Source organism: Pteropus medius, unplaced genomic scaffold (genome assembly GCF_902729225.1).
Source record: "Pteropus medius unplaced genomic scaffold, Ma_sr-lr_union100, whole genome shotgun sequence".
Classification (NCBI taxonomy): Eukaryota; Metazoa; Chordata; class Mammalia; order Chiroptera; family Pteropodidae; genus Pteropus; species Pteropus medius.
The window spans coordinates 1,358,220-1,381,060 of record NW_024346824.1 but is presented as its reverse complement, the minus strand read 5'-3'; positions in this window follow the sequence as shown (position 1 = coordinate 1,381,060).

The following is a 22,841-nucleotide window of genomic DNA, read 5'->3' as shown; positions in this document are numbered from 1 at the left end:
CTGGCAGCTGCCTGGACCCACAGCCTCCATCTCTTCCAAATCCTCTGAGAGCAGGCTGTTCCCTTTTCTCCCAGCTGGCCTGCACTAGGAGTGGCAGGTTGCGGACTGAGCAGGCAACTGAAAAATAATTATTTACACACTACTCTAATTCTGCCTCGTCCATAAAGCCAACCTTGACCCCTTCATGGAAGAATAACAGGTTGACACATACTGAACTTCTACCATATACTGGCACTTGACCCAAAGTAACTCATTTCATCCTCATAACAACCTTATGACATAGGTACTTTTATGATTCCCACTTTACAGACGAGGAAACTGATACACAGAGAAGGCAATTGACTTGCCTAAGGTCACACAGCAAATAAGTGATGGCATCAGCATTTGAACTCAGAATCTATAGTACATATGTATGTATGTATTTTGTAGTTATTTATTTATTTATTGTATTTTGCATTTAATAAATGTTTACTGATTGACTTTATAGATCACCACTGCAGTGTGACCTTGAGGAGATCTTTCTGAGCCTCAGTTTTTTTAATCTATAAAATGGGAAACAATAGTTTCTACTTTGTAAAGCTGGTATAAACACTAAATGGATAAGTTATGATGCTGAGCTCAGCCCTGGGCCTGATAAGAGGCAGAGGCTGCTTGTCAGGCCATCGATGGTTATTACATAGTCACTGTGACAGGCACAGAGCTAAAGGACATGACGGAAGAGAGAGACTGAGGCTGGCTGGGGTGCAGAGGAGTGGCCAGAGAAAGACTCCTTAGACAAAGGCTACTCCTGTAGCCTCAAAAGATGAGTAAGCACAAATAAATAGAAAGGAAATGGGAAGAGAACGGGAAGGGTAAAGGCGTGACCCTGGGAGTGATAAGGAGGTTTCCACAGAGGACCCTATGTAGTTAGAGCATGGTGAGGGGAGGAACAGCAGGAGACAAAACCAGGGAAGCCTTGAGCCAAAGGAAGGAGCCTGGACTTTCTCTCGTGGGCCATGGGAAGCCACAAAAGATCTGTGAGCACAGAGGACCTGGTCAGAGCTGAGCTTTGGAGACATGCCACCAGAGGGCTGCACAGGGCAGGAGTAAATGAGGGGACAGAAGGCAGGGAAACAAGTCCACCGTGCATCCTGGGTGGTGAGGACTGGTGTAATAGGCCCAGCACAGTCACTTCCTAGGAAGTCACAGCCCAGGGCCAGAGCATACCTTTCAAATCTCAGCTGAGCCTGATGCCAGGAGAATCTCGCTCCCTGGCAGCCCAACAACTCATTCAAAATGGCCCTGCCCCCCTTGGAAGCCCAAAGCAACAGCCTATGGCCAGGCAAGCAGCTGAGTGGGGCAACCCCAGGGAAGCAGGTGTGATGGAAAGCTGACAGAGGGATGACGAGGTCCTGGTTGAGGGTGTGTCAGAGGCTCAAGGAAGCAGACATTCACTGCCCTTGGCACAGGCCCCAGTGGCCCTGGCCAGAGTTCAGAGATCAGAGACCCAAGTGATTCAGTAACAGAGATGATTAAAGAAAGGAGAGGAGGCCCAGGAAGCAGGTAGAGGCAAGGTGACTCTAGTCTCCTGGAAACGGGGCCTCTGGCTTGGGCTCAGCACTGTAGGGGGTCCTGCTCTGACCTTCTTCCAGTCACACCTCTCTCCATAGGAAGAATTTGCAGAGCTGAGGGGTCATGTGCACTTGAAGCCTGTGCCTCCTTATAGCCCACCCCTTAGGTAGCTGGGGCCCTGGAATGTGGGGGAAAGTGGGTAGAGTTTGCAAGAAGCAGAGGAAAATTTGTGAGGAACAGCTGCCAAGTCTAATGTAACCCTGAGAAGAAAAGTGTCAACATTTCAGGAAATTTGTCTGGTTTATGAGACAAAGTCTCCCCTCTTTCTGCCTTTTTCTGCCTTTCCCATAAATACTTAACAGGTTTTATCAAGGCTTTTTGAGCCAAATTTGTGTTCTTTTTGATGAGAACACCAGGCAGAGATAGGCCAGAAGGGGGCACAAAACAACCCAGATTTATGTGGGTTCCATGCACCAATGGAAGCTGAGGCAGAGGGGAGTTCAGTCCCATTTCCAGAGCTACTCAGCCTGACACATATCCAGGTAGCAGACTGGCCCTCGTCACTCCCAGCTGCCTCTGACCCCAACCCCTTCACTCAGGAAAGAACCCCCACGAATTAGTTTCCCTTTCTCTCTCTGTCTCTCTGTCTGTCTCTCTCTCTCTCTCTCTCTCTCCTTAAAATAGACACAAGGATGCTAGGTTTTCAGTTCAGAAAGGACATTTGCCTAACAAGGCAATAAATCATTGGAATGTAGCCATCCATTCATTTAACAATTATGAATAATCACCTCTCTGGAGATTCTTGTAAGCAAGACAGAGGCAGCCCCTGCCCTCACGGGTCAAGTGCCTTCAAGAAAACACTGTTAAATATTATGATTAAAATAATAGCTAATGTTTATTGAATGCCCACTAAAAGCTTACTGCATTCCTTGGTTCCTCATGGCCACCTTATGTAGCAGATTCTATCATTATCATTCCCATTTTAGAGAAGAGGTAACTGAGAGGTTAAGAAACTTGCTCAAAGTCACACAGCTAGTACGTGGCTGAGCAGGGATTTAAACTTCAGGCTCAAACTTCTCTGCTGTCCTGCCTCTCTGATAGGGTACATCTATCCTGAGATGGAGATCCCGGGGTGGGGGAGCCCAGGGTGCCTTCTTGGACGAGGTAACATCTAGGCTAAGCTCAAGGGAATCAGCCAAGTGAAGGATGAGGGTGCGCGAGAGTGTTTTAGGCAGAGGGAAGAGCAAGGTGAAGGTTCTATGAGGAAGGGAGCTGTTCCCAGCTCCTTTCAGGGTTTAAAAGAAGAAGAGGGGGCGGGGAAGGCTGGAGAGGGCCAGGTGGGAGTGAGCAGTGCCACATCGAGGCTGGGCATCTGGCATAGGAGAAGGGGCTACAGGCAGGGAGATCCACAGCAGCTGCTACCCCCAGCACAGCCACAGACAATGTCTCCCAGGAGAGTATTATCATGCCTGAAGTGCCCTCTCTCAGTGTTCCATGTCTGGCTCAAACTACACTTGGTCCTCTCAGAGGTCTCACAGGCTGGCAGGAAAGACAGACAAGGGCTAAGTAAAGGGATAGGGGTGGTGGAGTATGCTACGGGCTTCCCTTCCAGCTGGTGGGAGGGGACGGAGGGCTTGAGAATAGGTGGGGTTTGCACATGCTGGGATGGGCGAAAGGGCATCATATCTCGGGGAAGGGTGTGAGGCATGTCTGGCCAGAGCATGGAAGAATCCAGACAGAGGCAGGCAAACTGATGGGCAAGGGCCAGGCTAGAAATGGTACCCAATGCCAGGAATTTGAACTTCAGGGATGGGGAGCCAGCAAAGGTGGATAGTAGAGGAGAGCTAGGACAGGGGCTGGCCTTGGGCTACTGGCTTATCATTGGCCCCTCCACAGCCAGCACTTCCAGCTCAGGAGTTCCCGCCCAGCCCCTCTCAAGGGAGAGCAGAGTGTGGGCCTCACCTTGCCTGCCAGGGACCTGAGCCAAGAGCCCTCAGCAGCTCAGAAGGGGGCGGTGTGCAGGCCCGCCAGGAGCCCTGGAAGAGGAATGTGGCCTAATTAATTCTCCGAAGCTCAAGGGCCTCGCCTTGTGGGAGCAGCTGCTAGGACAGGCCTGCCAGGATGCCACCGGCCCAACCTGTCGATCACCCAGTGCTGAAGAGAGTGACAGGGACAGCGGGCGGGGAGTTGGGAGACAGGCGCTCAGGGGCCAGCTTATTGCCTCTAGGCCTGCAGGTGTCCTCTGGCCCCTTCGTAACTGATAATACAATAACAGTAATAGCCAACAGGCCTTGAGGGTTTACAGTGTGCCAGACTCTGTGCTCAAAGCATGTCGTACTCACTTCTCAACTAATCGTTACAAGGACCACTGAGATGGGTACTGTTATTATCTCCATTGTGCAGATGAACAAACAAACAGTGGCTCAGGGAGGTGAACTCCCCTGCCCAGGAACATGCAATCAGAAAGCACGGGCAGGGAAGCTGGAATTTGGACTCAGGCATTCTGCGCCCCAAGAACATGCTGTCGTAACCACCATGCTGGACTGGTTCAGCAGGGGAAATCGAGGTCCCATGGAAGTGGGATGCCTTTCCCAAGGACAGTAGACTAAAAAGGGGCTCCGGATATTGAATGGAGCAAGGACCTGAGGGGGAAAGTCCACGGCCCTGGGCTCTGCTTGAATCGCTTCCTCCCAAGGTTTTCCATGGGGCTCCTTTTACCCTGGCCCTCGGGTCACTCATAGGGACTTGTGGCTCACTACTCCAAGCAGATGAGGTTAGAGGAAGTGATCCCATCTCTTTGGGGTCTCTACCCATTTGGTCCCAGTTCTGCTACCTAAGCCTATCCCAAAGGCATCATAAGAGCAACACCAGCTGGGCGGCACACTCTCAGACTCCTCCCAGACCCTATTTCCCCTCCACACATGGACAGGGAGGCCAAGGGAGGCTCGGAGTGATGCAAAGACGGGCCGGACCAGGCTCCCACAGCTAGAAAGTGTCAGAGTCAGTTGGGCACCCAGACTGGCCTGAAGCCACGACTCTGCCTTTCCCCGACAGCGGACCAGAAGGAGGCTGTGCAGCCACATCAGTCACGTTTCGTCTCTGAGCCTGTTTCCTCATCCACCATGAGGGAGTGAGAAAGCCCATCCTATAGGCTTGTCCTGGAGTTCGTTAATAACAACACACAGTAATGGTACTTTATGTGTCAGGCACCACTCTAAGTGTCTTATTTAATTTTTAAAAATTTTCCAGAATAAGATTTTATTCGTGGTTACGTAATATATCATCATAAGGCTGTACCATAATGCATTTGAGATAACAAATGTACATTTACATTTGTTCAGTTTCCCACCAATAAAATAACGCTGCATGCTATATTGGTAGATAAATTTTATATTCGTTCTTAATTCTTTTTTGCTACGTATTTTTTTATTGAGACATAATTCACACACCATAAAATCCACTCTTTTGAAGTGGTTTTTAGTATATTCTCAAAGTTATACAACCATCACTGCTATCTAATTCCAGAACATTTTCATCACCCCAAAAAGAAATACTGCACCCTCTAGCAGTTGCTCTCCATATCCCATTCCCCAAAACCACTAAAAATTACTAATCTACTTTCTGTCTCCACGGATTTGCTTATTCTGGATAAATTTAAATAATTATATGTAATTATATTTCCTGTAAATATAATCATATGATATGTGGCCTTTCGTGTCTGTCTTCTTCCATTTAGCATGTGTTCAAGGTTTACCCATGTTGCAGCATGTGTCAATACTTTGTTCCTCTCCATGGCTGAATAATATTCTAGTGTGGGGACAGACCTCATTTTGTTTGTCCGTTCACCCACTGAGGGACATTTGGTTCATTTCTACTTTTTGGCCTAAGCATTTTATTTTAGCCCTCGACAACCCAGTGGGGAGATGCTTTTATGTCATCATGTTAGACAAAGAGACTGAGGTCCAAAGAGGTGAAGTAACCCTTCCCAGGTCACTTAGCTAGTGAGTGGCAGTGAAGAGTTTTGCCCCAGGAGTCAAGCCCCAGAGATGACGGCTTTGACCATACTGCCTCCTCGGTCAGAGGAAGATAGTGTAAGTCAGCATCCACAGCAAGCTGCACCAGAGATGGCATCCATGGGCCACTGAGTAAAGGGTGGCATTTCTCAGCAGCATTTCTGAGGGCGGCAGAGCCAGGCTCTGCCAGACAGGGTCCCAAGCTAGGACAGGGATGTCAGAACACTCAGTGGTAAAGAATCACTATCTCAACACACAGGTGCTTCTCCCAGGAGCAGCGACATCTCTCCACATCCAGATGGGCCTACTCCTTCTGCAGAGTTACAGTGACCTGCAACCCAGAGGCCATTTCTCTACCCATCCCCACTTAGAAAGTCATGGCTTCTTTCCTGGTCCCAATGCCCTGCCACTGGGCAGTTGAGGAAGGATCCTTGGGTGGGGTGTTAAGGTCAGAGCTATAGCTGCAGTCAAGGCCACTTGTGACCTTGGGTAGGTCTCTGCCTCCTCAGGGCCTGCATATATTAATGGGATGAGAAAACTTAAGGCTTTTTTAAGATTTAAGATTTTTTAAATAATAATAATAATCCTATGCTGTACAAATCCCCATGACTTAAGATTTAAGATTTTGAGGAGAAATCTTAATACTTCATTTAGAAATCTTAATAATTTTTAAAATTATAAAGAAGACAATATATACACAAAAGCTCGTGGCTCAAAAAAAAATGAAAAAAATATAAGGAGCATTTAGAATAAAAAATAAGTCTTCTGCCTGCCTCCTACTCCAAGGTCACCACTCTGAGAGTGAGTTATGTAACCCTTTTCTATGAATTTAGATATATGTTTTATAACTAAATTTTTAGAAGTATTTAAAATAATAAATGGAGAGATAAGTCTCCTTATTCTGCAACCTGCTTTCTTCACTTCATAGCCATCTTTCCAGACCAGCCCACATGGATCCACCCCAGTCTTAGTTTTAACAGCTCCATGGTGGTCCCTGGCATGGGCAGACACTTGTTTAGTTAACGATCCACCTCCTGTTGCCTTTTGGATGGTCTCCATCGATAGCTTTCATAAAGAATGGCAGCAAACCCCTTATTTGTACACCTTCGTCCACAAAGAACAGAGTTTTAGACATGAGATTGCTGGGTCATAGAACATGCACATTTTAGATATTCTGCCAAGAGTGAGGTTCCAATTTGTACTCCTGACCCCGCTGGATACAAGTGCCTTTCTCCTCACATCTCTAGCACTGTCTGCTTTGATGGAGAAACTACTTCTTCATAAGGCATCTAATGTGCAGAAGAGACATACGTGATGCTACCCGTGGTGAAGAGGGTGAAGGGCCTAGAGGCTCCAGCGTCCCTGCTCCCCAGCTGGCACAGAGGATGCCTCTAGGGTACTCTGGTACTGGGATCTAGGATCCCATTCTGCTGCAGGCCTGTCCCTCTGTAGCTGGCGTTAGCCCCAAGTCTCTCAGTTGGCCTCCCAGGGAGCTTGGAGATAGAGGGAGGGCCTGGCCAGTCTCTTCCTAAGCTGATCCCACCCTCCCCTAATAAATGTGCCTTTGAGTGGGGCCTTCGGGGGACAGCATCGCCATTGGAAAGCACGTGTGCATATGCTCAAGCTTTGCCCCAGGAGCATAGCTCCAGAGATGATGCAGGTTGCTGTGGGTGGTGATCTACGCTATAGTACTCTGATCAAGGAGGCAGTATAGCCCAATGGTTATAGCCATCATCTCTGACCTACACTGGAGTCCTACCTGGTTAATATAGGACCGTGTGTGAACACATGTGCACAGGGTACATCTAAGTGTAAAATGTGTTCTTCTATGTACAACAGTGGAGACTTCTATATGTCTACAGGCGTTTGGGTTTGTTTCTCATGTGACAGAGATTCGTGCATAATCCACACATGTACAAGTTCCTGTGCATATCGATATGTATAAGCACGTGTGGCTATAAGTGCCCCTGAGTTTGTAAGTCTTTGTCTGGTTGTGGCTGCATAGATGCGTGTGCATACATTTGCCTACATATGTGTGTATACATGAGGATGCATGTATGCCTGTAGGATGCACATGATTAGGGGTGTGTGGGTGCGTGAGTGATGTGAGCATACACGCAAGTGTTTGTGTTTGTGTCTGAGTATGTATAAGGATATGTACATGAAGTGTATATAAGTGTAGATTGAATGTGTACTTTGGTGTGCATGTGGATCTAGAGGTGCTTCTATGGGTGTGTTCATAATTACGTATGCAAATATTGTCCTGTGACTCTGCAGATGTGAATACACACAGCTGTGCATTTGCACCCCCAGATATGCCACTTCAGGGTCTGTGACCTGTGACATCTCCTCTGGGGCCCATCCCCACTTTGCGTGGACCTCTGCCCTCTACTGACTCTGAGGACAAACAGAGAGACATTGTCACTATATAACTTCTGAATGTCTTGCTTTATTTACAGGCAGATTAATTATTCTAGTAATTAGTAAGTCATTAGAACCCTTACTGATTTTAAGAACAAACATAGACACAAAATCCATATGGAATTTGGACAAAAAGCATGGAAATGGAGGGTTTCCCATGCCCAACGTGCGGGGAGATGTGCGGGATCTAGGGTAGCAGTGTTGACTAAGTGTATGAAAGATTCAGGAAGGGAAGGTGAGGGAGGAGCCGGAGCAGAGAGCCCCTGTCTGGGTTTCCAGGGCTGCCTACCTCTGTGTTCCATCCCCAGCCTACTCCCAGGGAAATTATTGTCCTGTGCCCAGGGGAGTTGGGGATATGAGACAGAGCCTTGGCCAGCCCCTGCCCTGACAGCAACTGGACAAGACACGTCTCCTCTCAGACTCCATTTCTTCATTTGTAACTCAGAGATAATCATACTTACCTTGAGGCTCAAATTACAAGCTCCAACAACTGCCCCCCTTTCTCTGCTTGCCTTCCTCTTGCCCCCAGAACAATTTCTATCCTCCCATCCCACTCCACCCCAGCTCCTCTGGCTCCTCCCTCTGCCTCCTTGCCCCAGACCTGACCCACAAACTTCTACCCACCTGTCAAAGCCCACGCCCATGTCACCACCCTGCCACATATTTTTCTGTCTTCCCGACTAGACTGTGAACTCCCAGGGCAAGTACATTCCTGGGTCCTGAAAGCCCACCCTGGCCTGGGATGGCTTAGATATCAGTCACTAAGAGGGAAGGAAGAGGGAGAGCTCTGGGAACAGCAATGTCTGATACACGGCAGATTGTTTGGTGCCCCTAGACTAGGCGAGTCAGCTAACCTTTGCCCTGGAGGGAGAAAAAGCACTGTTTATCAATCTCCACTGTACCAGCACCACCCCCAGCCATTTACAAGTCTTACCGCACTTGATCTTCACTATACATCTCCTACGTCAGCAATACTTTTACTCCCTTTTTATCAATGCATAAACTGACCCTTGGAGAAGATGAATCAGCACCAGAGCTGGGACACAAGCCCTCCTGACTGCAGGACCTTCTCCAGGCTCTTCCTCCAGCTTCCTTTTCTTCTGTATGAGCCCGCCCACATTCCCACGCATTAGCAGGTGTCTGTGACTCTGCCTTGGGGCTGGGGTCACGCTCTCGGGGAGCAGCTCTGTATCATGGAGAACAAGGTTGGTGGTGTGACAACTCTGAGGCTGGTTCTACACCATCTCCGAGGTCCGGGGTGGGGGGCTGAGCCCCAGTTGTCCACCTGTTGCTCATTAACTTGCCTGCATTGACTTTCCTCTCTGCCTCATTTCTCACATCTTTTATGGTTTCCAGGAATCACCTCACAAACTCCCTGCCCTTGAATCCTGGTTCAGGTCTGTTTCGGGGATTCCAACTCAAGACCGAAGGGCAGCAGCTGTGGGGCTGTAAGTGCCCCGGCAGCCAAGAGAGATTTGTTCCCTGGGGACTCCAATCTCAGAGGCCGTGAGACCTGTCCAGGGTCAGAAGCAGCTCAGCAACAGTCGAGGCAATACGAGGCCAGCCCCAGCTGCAGCCCCAGCATTGAGCACAGCATCAGGTCCGGGCGTGGGGCTGTGTGGACACTGTGGAGGGTGAGGGCATGGGTGTGAGCACAGCAAGGCTTATCTCAGGGCCACAGGCCGCACCCACGCCTCCCTCCTTTCCGAGAAGTTCACTCAGACAACTATGCTTCTGCAGGCCCCAGAGCAGACCCTAGCTGCAAAACCCCAGGGCCCTCAGCTGGCCCTCTGGCCTGGGTCCTTCCAGGCAGAGCAGGGAGGCTGCCTGGAGTGGGGCCTTACTCGTGAGTCTGAACAACTCGATGTCCTTCTCTGGGCCTCAGTTTCCTAGTCATCGAGGTGACAGGGCCTGGGTGGGGCTGAGGAAGAGAATGAAGCAATCTCATCACCCCTTTAAGGGTTCATATTCTCCAATTCTGCCAGGGATTTGCACACGGACCATTGGATGTGCCATATCTTGCCCCTCGTCTCTACATGCTTTCAAAACAAGGTATTACTAACCCAAAGGAATAACGTTGTTATGATGGAAACCCAAACACTGGAAGAGACATAGCTTGACTTTGGGGGTTCACCTTCCTATGCCCCTCAAATCACACCATGTCTACCCCCAACCATGCAGCTTCATGAAGTAGAAAGAGCACAGGTTTCAGAGTCAAACAGACTTGGGCTCAAATCTTGTGTGACTCAGAGAAGCCCCTTAAGCTCTCTGAACTTCAGCTTCCTCAATTGTGAAGTGGGCCGACAATGCCCACTGGCCCTAGGCAAGTGTCTTCAATCTCCTTCAATCTTCATGCTGGTGAGGAAGCAACTCTGATCCCCAGTTAACAGAAGAGGCAATGGAAATCCAGAGAAAGCAGGCAGATGCTAAGGAGACGTGCCCCCACTTAGGTGGGCACAAAGGTGAGGACCCCGCCCTCACCACAAGGGGAACCTTGGGCCTGGGAGCATTCCAGCCTTCCCCGGCCTGCCCTGGCTCACCCACTGCCCTATTCTTGCACCTGGCCTGTAGAGGAGCTGGGGCTGGACCTGCACTATCGGCCCTCCTTTGGGATACCTTTGGCCTCAAGAATGTCGGGAGCTGGGCCAGGAGGTCAAAGGGCTCATGACCTGATTCTACTCCCTTAGAAGCTTCAGAGCCTCACGGCACCTGAGATAGCCAGGTATGCCCTAGCTACAGATGGGAACTGAAGCCCACTAACTTCAAGTAGGAGGGGATACCAGAGGCCTCCTTGGTTATCCTATGTGGGGATCAGAACAGCAGTAGATGAAAAATGAAATCAAAACAAGCAATAGCCAGCAATTCCACTTCTAGTTATATACTCCAGAGAAGCATCTAGATATGTTTACCAAATGATGTGTACTAGAATGTTCACAACAGCCCTATTTATGACAGTCCCAAACTGGAAACTACTCAAAAGGCCAGCAATGGTGAAATGAATAAATTGAATTACAACAAAACAATATGGATGATCTCACAAATAAAATGTTTAAAATGCAAGAGTATATCCCATAATAGTTTGTTTCTGTACAGTTTCAACGGTACCGAAAGTCAGAAAGGTGGCTTCCCTTGATGGGGTTGGGGACAGTGACTGAAAGGGCACAAAAGAGTGCATTGGGGTCATAGTCACGTTCCATTTCTTGACCTAGCTGCAGGCTCTACAGGTGTTCACTCAGTTTGTGAATTTCATCAAGATACACATTTAAAATTTGTACACTTTCCTCTGAATATTATGTTCTTGAACTTCAGGTAAGTCGAATCTTATGGTATACACTCTCTTGTGCCTGGCCTCTTTTCTACAACATTGTGTTTTTGACATTCATCCATATTATTACACGTAACGGATTTTGTTCTTTTTCATTGCTGTATAGTGTTCCATTTCATGAATATACTACAATTTGTTTATTCTATTGTTGATGGAAGTTTGGAAGTTATTGTAAATAGTGCTGCATTGAACATTTTTGCACCTGACTTTTGGTGAACGCATGTATGTATTTCTGTTGGGTGTATACCAAAGTGTGAGATTACTGGGTCATAGGCTGTACATATTTTCAGCTTTATTAGATACTGACCAACAATTTCTAAAATGGTTTACCATTTCACACTGTATGACAGGTTCACATCCTCACTAACACCAGTATGGTCAAGCTTTTTCCTTTTAGCCATTCCAGTGAGTGTGAAATAGCATCACTTTGTGGTTTTAAACTGTATTTCTCTGGTGCCTAATGAAATTGACCACCTGTCTGGCTGAACACAAGCCCTACAACTAGATCACCTCAAATAACAGGTCACCTCAAAACAGTAGAAGGGGCGGGGATGTGAAACAGCCCAGTCCCACAACCATGTGTGGCAGTCGGGAATCGGGAGGGCTATCTTGGCTGCAGAGCCACTTCCCCAATCTGAGGAGGGAGATGTCTTGGTCACACACTGGGTTCCCCAGCCCAAGGTTCCAGTGCCAGGAAGAGAAATCCCCACAACCTCTGGCTGTGAAAACAAGGGGAGATTGCAGCTGAGTGAGATGGAGGGCTGTGGGAAGCAGAGACCTTCCTCTTAAATGGCCCACACCCAGCCTTACTCACTGAGGGACTCGCTTGCTCTGGCACTGGGGCACCTGCTTGAGGGGCACCAGGGACATATGGGGAGGCACTGAAATGTCAGGCTTCAGGGAGAGGGCTGGAGGGGTGGCTTGCTCCTGGATAGAGGTGCAGGCAAAATCCATTGTTCCTTTGTTGCGCCCTCCTCACTCCCAACCTGCAGACGCAGCCACCATCTACCTGGATAACAGGTTGCTCCACCCAGGGGATTCCCTGAGACTTTGCCTCTCCCAACTTGTGGGTCCACCCAAGCCACTTCTAGTGATTTATTCTATGCAAATAAGCTGTCTTGGCTACTGCTGCAAACTTTCATAATATCTTTCAAAGGCTTACAAAACCCAAGAAGCAGCCTCTGGCCTCAGCGTGCCCTGTACCTCTTGCTGAGCAACCCCAAGCCCCACACCAGTGGTAGCCAGCCTCGGTTTCTGAGTTGGCCCCTGGAGGCACCTATAAACCCAGCACGGGTGGCAGCCATATGTGGATTGCTTGGTGACTGTTACTAGGTGGCCCCGGAAGTGCACAGGCTGAGTCTGAAGTTGGCCTACAGCTGGACCTCCTCCCAGGTCTGTGCCAAGGGGCCCCACAGCACACCTACTACATAAAACCACTCTGCTAAGACCAAGAGACTTAGGAGCTCTACCTAATACATAGCAACAGTCACAGGGAGGCTGCCAAAATGGGGAGACAAAGAAGCATGTCCCACACAAAAGAACAGAACAAAGCTCCAAAAAAAGAATTCACCAAAATGGAGACGAGCAATACACCAGACGCAGAGTTCAATGCACTGGTTATCAGGATGCTCAGGAAACTTAGGGGAAGAGTAGATGAACTCAGTGAAAACTTTAACAAAGGGATAAAAAACATAAAAGTGCAGATGGAGATGGAAAATATAATAGGTAGCCAATCAGAAATGAAGAATACAATATCTAAGATGAAGAGTACAGTAGAGGGAATCAACAGAGTGGATGAAACGGAGGATCAAATCAGCAACATAGAGAATGGGGTAACAGAGGACACTTAATTAGAATAGCAACAAGAAAAAAAATCCAAAAAATAAAGATAGTTTAAGAAGCATAACAACATTTGCATCATAGCAGTACCAGAAGGAGAATAGAGAGAGCAAGGAATTAAAAATCTATTTGAAGAAATAATGACGGAAAACTTCCCTAACTTGGTGAGGGAAATAGACGTACAATCCCAGGAAGTTCAGAGAGTCCCAAACAAGATGAACCCAAAGAGGCCCATACCAAGATGCGTCATAATTAAAATGCCAAAGGTTGAACTCAAAAAATCTTAAAAGCAGCAAGAGAAAAGCGATTATTTACATACAAGGGAACGCCCATAAGACTATCAGCCGATTTCTCAACAGAAACTTTACAGGTCAAAAGGGCTTGGCACAAAATATTCAAAATGGTGAAAACCACCAACCTACAACCAAGATTACTTTATCCAGCAAAGATATCATTTAGAATCGAAGGGCAGATAAGGAGATTCCCAGACAAGAAAAAGCTAAAGGAGCTCATCACCACAAAGCCAGTATTACAGGAAATGTTGGAGGGATTTCTTTAAGAAGAAGAAAAAATATGTATCAAAAGTCTAAATAAAGAATGGTAATAACTACATATCAACAAGTACTGCAGATGAAAAAGAATTAAATGCTCCAATCAAAAGATAAGGTGGATGAATGGATAAGAAAATAAGACTCTTACATATGCTGCCTACAAGAGAGTCACTTCAGATTAAAAGACACACACAGACTAAAAAGGGTTGGAAAAAGATATTTCATGATGGACCTAGAAGGTAATGTGCTGAGGGGAGTAAGCCAGCTAGAGGAAGACAAATGTTATATGACTACGCATATATGTGGAATCTGAAGAACAAAACGAACAAACAAACAGAAACAAACTCAAACACAGACGAATTCAAAATACAGACAATATTTTGAGGGTTACCAAATGGGAGAGAGGTTGGAGAGGTCGGTAAAAAGTGGGGAAGGGATTAAGAAGTACAAATTGGTAATTACAAAATAGTCATGGAGGTAGAAAGTATACCGTGAGGAATATAGCCAATAATATTGTAATAACTGTGTATAGTGTCGGATGGGCATTAGATTTATTAGGGTGATCACTTTGTGAGTTATGTAGATGTCTAATCACTATGTTGTACACCTGAAACTAATATAGTATAGTATGCCAACTATAACTGAAAAATAAAAAGTTATTATTAAAGTGAAACCAAAAAAAAGATGAGATTGTAGCACTGGTGGACATCTTGCATCTCACATGGTGAAAAATCTACCCCTCCCCCTCCCCACCGCTTCCCCCCAAGAAAAAGAAAGGCAGGCCTAGCTGAGCAATTAGGAGAGAGAGAGACTCTTAATGGCATTAATTAAACACCTGGATGCAGCATGTTCTGAAGTTCCTCAGATTTCTCATTTGCATGAGCCAACACATTTCTTGCTCTACTTGTGCTTCATTAGGGTTTCCGTCACTTGCAGTCTAAAGAGTTCTGATTAAACTCTAGGTGAAAGCACAGCCAAATCCTTTCTGCATATCCCAGAGATAAACAGAGATATGAAGGGAGTTCTTTTTACAAGTGCCATTGCAACCGGACTGTTGCAATGAGGCAAAGGTCCATGTCCTTTGAGAAGTGACCATGGACTTTTCTAAAGTAGAGTGAACGCTGCCAGTAATTTTTATTCAAGAGTTCAGTATGCGACAGTGGAAGGGCTGTGTCTTGACAAGTTGCCCTCCGCCTGACTTCCTAGAGTGCTCTGGACGGCGAAAAAGACTGTGGTGCATTTTTCTGACTGAAAATTCTTGGGTCATTTAAGGGCTTTAATTTTCTGAAATGTGGGGGTAAAGCTATATAGATTTAGGAGAAAGGAAAGAAAATACTACATTTTTGCAACCCCAGCATGAATGGACGTTGTTATATATTGCTCAATTGATACACTTGTTAATTCAATTGAGATCAAAACCACCTGAATTTTCATCAATAGGGTCTGGTTCAATAAATTATAGTATATGGATTTAAAAAAGAAGGTAGCTCTAAAATATACTGTTATAGGAATATATCTGTAATGTATGAAGTGTTAAATGCCATTTCCACAATCGTACCTCAACAAAGGGTTTTTTTAAAAAGCAATTTGCTGGATGATATGTATAGCATTTGCCCATTAAAAAAAAAAATACCTGGCAGTTCTATCATTTCCAGGAGGTTTACCATTTATACACTTAGATGTGAGGTAAAGGAGGAAAATAAACTGCAATGAAAAGTAACTTGTTATCTTTGGGGATTCAGTTGACACAAACTTCAGTTCCCTATCAGAGCTATTTCTCCCTCACAAGGGGTCTCCCACCCATGATGGAGTCTAAGAGTTAGAGCTTGGGTGTCCTCATGGCATAAGAAAAAGGCCCCTCCTTGATCTCATGTCACCTTCTTGTCAGAGTGTCTGATCCCATTGGTTCTGAGCCTCGGATTCTATCCTAGCTGCCATTACCTGTGCAGCAGGTGGAGCCTGGGGTCTGTTCTGACTTAGTCAAAGACTGGTGGAAGCTCCAGAGCTGCTGGGCTGACCAGGATCCCTAAGGTCTGACTGTGACTGGGGGAGCAGGGCGGGGTGGGGGGAAACAAAACAAAAACAAAAACATTGTGTCTCTGTCCAAGGTCCTGACTCGCAAGAGTCCCAGCAGAGCTCTCAGTGGCCTTCTGTGATCTCCCATTGTTAGCGTGCTGGAAAATTGGAGTATCCCTTTCACATAACACAGGAGACAAGCATGATTAGGGGCACCATCCCTGCTCTCCTCTCTGCCTGAACACCCTGTAGTGGGTTGAATGCTGGCCTCCGAAAAGATATGTTCACATCCTAACCGTTGGAATTTGTGAATGTGATTTGACAAAACGGTCTTTGTAGATATAACTAAGTCAAGGGTCTCAGGATGAGATCATCCTGGATTATCTAGGTGGACCTTAAATCCAATGACAAATACCCTTAGAAGAGAAAGCTAGGGGAAGATTTATCACAGGAGGGGAGATGACTCCGAAATGAAGGAGGAGACCACAAGAATGTTGACAGCCACCAGAAGCTGGAAGAGGCAGGAAACAGATTGTCCCCTGGAGCCTTCGGAGGGAACACAGCCATGCTGATCCCATGATTTCAGACTTCTGGCCTCCAGAACTGTGGAAGAATAAATATCTGTTGCTTTAAACCACTTAGTTTGTGATAATTTGTTAGGACAGCCCAAGGAACTAATATATACCTTGTTACCCTTTCTACTCCACTTTGAGCATGGGCCAAACATCCCTACCGACAGCATCCTATAGGGTCTAGAGTTCCAGAAGTGGATGGAAGCCCCTGGCTAGGTTTCTTTCTTGTCCCCAAGCTCAGGCTCAGAAAGAAAGGTGGGGCACTGGGACCCTCAGGGAGCCTCTTCACTTCACCCTCTCTTCTTCCAAATATATTTTCCCAACTCTCCTATAGTTCTTCTGCAAAGTGGAAACACTTCCTCCCAAGCTGAGCAGGAGTTTCTCCTGCAAAATCACACACTAATTTCTCTCTGCCTGTGTCTTAGAGTAAAGCTCCATGTTTCAGTCCTCCAAGATTTGCTCTATCTACAGGAAAATCCTAGGAACAGAGAAATCAGCTTTGTCTCTATGGTAAATGGTGTTGATTCTCTACCCACCTCCTGTCTCCCTGGTCCTCCTCTTGAAAATACCTCAGTTTTCATCTGGAATCCACCTTGCTCTCATATTGCCCATGCGCTTCAGGAAAAGTGGACCCCAACTTCGCCTCCAGGGGAAGTTCTAGCTGGTGTCATGGAATCCCACACATTTGCCACAGTCATGGTCCAGAAATCCAGGCCTCAACACCAACTCAGGGCATACCCCTAACAACAGGAATGGTCATGTGATCCTAGCCGAGATGCAAGGGGACACTTTCTGGGAGCTTCTAGGAAAGGTGTTTCCTTGCTCTTAAGAAGGATCCACTGGAAGGAACACACTCCACCTTCCTAAGTGTCATTGTGGTGAATATATAGCCCGGCCATTTGGCATTCTGAAGGAAGCCAGCCCCTGGATGAAGCCATCAGACACAAGAGGGCAAAGCCAAGGCACTGCAAAGAGATGGGCCAGAGTTGCTAAATGAAGCCATTCTTGAAGCCCACCTTGTCCCTGGAGTCTGGTTACCTGAGACAATATGTCTCATTGTTAAAACCAGTGTGTATTAGACTTACTGTTACCTGCAGCCCAAAGCATCCTAACCAATATGTTACTCACCAAAGCCAATTTTTAAGACTACTGTCTTTTTGTGGTTTTGAGATCCTAGTTTGGGAGTCAAAAGCTAAACAACAACCATTGTTCTTTATTCCTCTTTGTATCACTGTTCTATTTTAATCCTGAGACAAATGGATCCCTCTGTCTGAATAGGAGGAAAATGTCTCACAAGGAAGTATAATTTAAAAATATACATTACCATATTTCAAATAAATTATCTACATTACACTAACATTCACATAAAAAATCTGGGGAAGAACTTTTAAATTGTTAACAGTGGTCACCTCTGGGGAAGAGGATTTTGGGGAAATGGATCTCTTTCTAGGTTGGTATTACTGTAATGTTTGAATTTTTAGAGTTAGCATAAATTATATTTATAATTTAAAATCCCAACGTTTAAAAAGTAATTCAAGGCATCCAAAGTTCCCTTAGGTGCCTGTTATGGCTCACCTGTCAGTTATACAGGACAAGTATCTGCTGGACAAAGCAATGACCTAAGAAGGCTAACAACAATATATCTTTAAATTTTAGATTTAGATTTTCAACAGCTTGCGCCAGCCTGACTCTAGCTGAGTGAATGTTCCCTGCCACAAAGAAACTTCAGCCAAAGCTTTGCCAAATGGTGGTTTGCAGGACTTTGGTGTCTCCTAGGGGTCAGGAGAGGGGCTGCGGCTCTGTCGTTCAAGGCCAGGTCCCTCCCTCCCATCCCATCGCAGAGTATCAGGACAGAAGGTGCCCACCTCTGTCGACTCTGAATGTCCTACTCACAAACTCCCAGCCTGGACTCACACTCCTCCTGCAAGAGTGGTGTCATGTCCTCCTTGGACAGAGCTGGGAACCTGCCACACCTCCAGAGGCACCTCCAGGCTCTGGAGACCAGAGGCCACAGTCCAGGCTCCAGAGCCCCTGGTACACCCTGCTCTGCCCTGGAGTTCCTGTCACTCCCTCAAGGCCCTGGCTTCAGGATCTTGCTCTTGGCTTCATCCTAATGCAACATTCAACCCAGAAGGCTTATCTCTGACACAACCTCAGGCTGGTGAAGTCAGGATCCCAAGGTGGTTGAAGGAGCCCGTGCCCCAGAGAGCTGACCCCATACCCACCAGGAAGGACTGGAGAAGCTGGGCTACAGGCTCAGAACTTGGAGAGGGGAGGACGAAAGATGAAAGAGCTGGAGAAGAGGCAAGTTCCCAGGATCTGCTCATCCCTGCCTACCCGCCTCTCTTCCCTGAACCTCATCCCTATACTTGATCCCTACACTCTACCCTTCTCCAGAGCCTCTAGCTCCAGGATGAGGAAAAGCCTCAGATTGGAGCCCCAGAGGCTACCACATGATTCCCACTTCTAGAATCTCAACTCTCAGTAAAGCTTGTATAGGACACCATCACACTCCCTGGCCGTCGCTGCCTGGGCCTAGGGCGGGTCTGGATTTCTCTCATGCTCACCTTCCCCCTGAAGGATGGGGCTCCCACTAGAAAATGCCCTGCCACCTAGTACTGCGTGTTTGATTTGTTTTTTCAGTTGTCTGTCTCCCCATACTGGAGCATAAACTCATTGAAGGCACAGTGTCTGTGATGCATCCCCGGGACACTCTCTGACGTGCAGTGGCGCTGGCTATCTATTTGTGGATTCAATATGTCTGGATGAAGGATGGGGGTTAAACACAGTTCTTGTCCCTCCCTCTCCCTCATCAGTCACCTATCTAAGCAGTTCCCAAATCCCATAGAAAGTGTTTCTTCCCTACTCTGCCATCTTTCCTACTTCCCGACCCTAAACTCTAAGCCCAACCTTGCCAGCCCTTACTTGATATTTCTTAATCTCCAAGGCCCAGTTCAAATGTCACCTCCTCTGTGAAGCCGGCCCAGATTCCTCTGCAGTCCTAGTCATAATATATATTACTTGATTATAACCCCTCTCACTCTGTACTGTAGTGATTTATTTGTTTATATGTCTGCATTCCCCTTATCTCCCATGTGCCACCATTCCTGAACAGAAGATCTTTAGAGCTGGGCTGGGGCCAGTTTCTCTCTGCATGTCCAGGGCTTCTACAGAGGGTAGGACTCGGTATAAAAATCAGAACTCAGGAACTGTTTGTTGGATGAGTAAAGGAGTGAAGAAATGAATGAATGAGCTCCTCCATTAATGAATGGGAATGTGAAGGAGCGGGCATGAATGAGCCAGAGAAGTTACTAAATGAATGAGTCAGTGACTGAGGGGAGAGGAGGGAGGGAGAGGGGGAGGGGATGATGAGTGAGGCTGTGAGGGAGGGAGGGCCGAGAGGGTTCCCAGCTTCTCCAGCAGCCTTGGCATCAGTAAGTCCCTGCCACCCCTGGGTCTGTGCTCGTGCCAACCAGACCTCACAATGCCTCCTCCCAGAGCCAGCTCACGTCAGTGCTGCTTAGCACATGCTCCCTGATGCTGGCCAGACTCTAAGCTGGGCCATGAATCAGACAGGGCCCTGCCCTGGGGCTCCCGGGACCTGGGGCAGACAGACAACCTCATAAATAAACTCGATGCCATGCTGAGCAGACATGTGTTCTGGCAGAGCAGTGAGCTCAGGGCTGGTTCTGGATTCTGGGGCCGGGCAGAGCCTGACGGAGGGACCTGGGAGAGACTCAGGAGGAAGGACCTCAGTGCTGGACCTGGAAGGAGGGGGAGGGTGGAGAAAGGGCCTTCAGGGCAGGAGGGACAGTGCCAGCAAAGGCACAGAGGCTGGAGAATGCAGAGCAGTGGGAGGGCGTGGTGGGAGATGGGACCACAGTGAACGCTGGGCCTGGGCAGAAAATGTGGGCTTGGCAGAGCCTGGGATAGGGACACAGGCAGGTGTAGCATGGGGTTATGGGCTGGCAGCCCTGTGCGTTCCGGAAAGAAGTGGGGAGGCTCCAGGGGAATGCTACACTCAACACATCCAGGAGTTTCCAGGGTGCTCAGGGCTGGGTTCTGCTACAGTTTTTGCATAATTTAACTTCTGGCTTCTCGCCACAAAGAAGCCACCATCATCTTCCCAGCCTGCAGCCTGAGGCATTTGGGGACCCCAGAGTGGGGAGGTTACTTGGGGGAAACACTTATAAGTGGGTGTTTGTAAGTCAAGGTTGCTTCACAATGGTTCAGGTCACGGGGTCGGGAGGAGGGGTGTACTCTGGTGTTTCTGAAGCAAATGAGGGAATTTCAGAGTTTGACAGGAAACCTTAAAATTAGGTCAGTGCAGGTAAGGGAAACTACTCAACACCTTGCAATGCATAGGATGGCCCTCCGAAGCAAAGAATAATCCAGTCTAAAACGTATAAATGCAGAGGTTACATGACCTCATTTTCACAGATAGGAGGACTGAGGATACCAGATCATGAGGGGGGCCCCAATTATTACAGTAGCTCTTCATATGAGCCAGGAGCTGTGCTGAGTATCTACCCACCACCCCATTAGCTCATGTAATCTATTCCTGACTTAAGGATGAGGAAACTGAGGATGAAGGAGGTGTGTGACTTGCCAGGGCCACACAGCTGGTGAGCTGCAAAGGCAGGATGCCAGCCCAGGAAGTCTGGCTCCAGAGGCCATACTCTCGGTCATGACATTCGCTGCCTGCCACATCACCCAGTAGTAGTTGGGGCAGATCTGGGACTTGGACCCAGGACCCACTCTCCATAACAAATGCTGCTTCCTTTCTACTCTGTGCCCCTGGTCCACATGGGAGTCTTAGGCTCCTCTGCTCAGAAGTGGAGCTTGGCAGCTGGGACCTTGGCTTGTCAGGGATGCATGGGGCGGGCAGGAGGCAGAGCCCAGAGACAGAGGGTCTTTGTTTGCCTGCAGATGGGCAGGCAGGCCTAGGCTGTGTGGCCCGGCCCAGGAGCCAGTTGGGTGCAAACTCATTAGACAGCTGCTTAGGCTGCCAAGGAGACGGGAACAATTAGAGAACCCAGCTCAAGCCAGGAAGTGGAAGCTGCACTGTGAGAGCTGCTGGGCTGTCGTGCCCTCCGCCATGGGCCAGCTTCCAGGAGGCAGCTGCAGAGTTTGTCTCTAGGATGACAACAGCAGCTCCATCCTCACTGATTGAACCTACTGCATGCCGGGCTAGGTGCACTGCACACCTTGTCTCCTTTCATCTCTAAATGCCTTTTGAGGGATGGAATTATTAATTCCATTGCAGTCACTTATTCATCCATCCATTCAGCAAATATTTATTGAGTGCCTACTGTGTGCTGGCACTGTGTTAGGTCCTGAAGACATAGCAGGGAACAAAACAGACAAAAATCCCTGGAGCACACTGAAAGGGAGATAGACACCAAAAAAAGAACAAACAAGGTCACTGCAACTTGTGCCCAGTGCTATGGAAGAAATGAAGAGGCAGGTGGGAGGCAGCCTGGGGAAGGCCACTTTGGATAAAGTGGCCAGGGAAAGCCTCTCTGAGGAGGTGACATTTCACAGAAGAGGAACTGAGCTTCAGAGAAGAGAGGTGACTTGTCCAAGGTCACATAGCTGGTAAGTGGAGAAGCAGGGACTTGGCCAAGGCCTGCCTGACTCCAGACCTGACTCAGCCACCTGTCTCCTGGAAGACTCCTTCCTGCTGGGGCTCATCACCACCATTACACTCATGGGTAACATCGGCGTAGCATCTTCAATCCTTCCTCACACCAGCCTCAAGAAGTAGGTGGGCTTATGGTCTTTATTTCACAGATGGGGAATTGAGGCTCAGAGAGGGACCATAACAAGCCCCAGGTGCCAACCAAGGAGTGACAGAGAGGGGACTTAAATCTGAGTCTTAATGTTCCTTCTGCCACACGTGGACCCTTCCGAGCCAGGCACTTAGTCCGTGCTAAGCACTTAGTAGGCCTGTAAGAAACAAATTAATAGACAGTGTGGCTGAGGACAAAGTTCCTCTCCCTTTGGGACTTCCATTTCTCCACTGGCCAATGTGAAACTGGCCTAGCCCAACTCTCTGAAATGCCCAAGTTCATTCTATTCAATCAACATTCCTTGAGGAGTGCTGTGCCCTGGGGAGATAGAGACGAAGGAGGCTCTGCCCATCGTAGTCTGGGGATAGAGAAGGCCAAGCAACTCAAGGCAGGTTGGCCAGGGAGAGCATTCTGGGCGGAGCAAACTGCAGAAGGAAAGCCTGGAGGTGGACAAGGAAGTAGTGAGGGATCAGCGGGCATGATTAGAACATGGCGAGCCATCTGGAACTTTTATCCAATGATCCCCTTCCTGTCCCCACGTTCCCAACCTGTCCTGTTATCTGCATAAAGTCTTAGGCTACTATGGCTTCTGTCCTTCTCAGTTCCAGCCCTGGCCTGCATCAGGAAAGTGTCCCAGAAGAGAGGCTGAAACAGGCCCCAGATAGGTCTGGCCCACCAACCGTACACAGACTGTGTGACCTTGGTCAGGGAGCTATTCCCCTTACTCGCCTCAGCCTCGGTTTTTTTATTAATTAACTGAG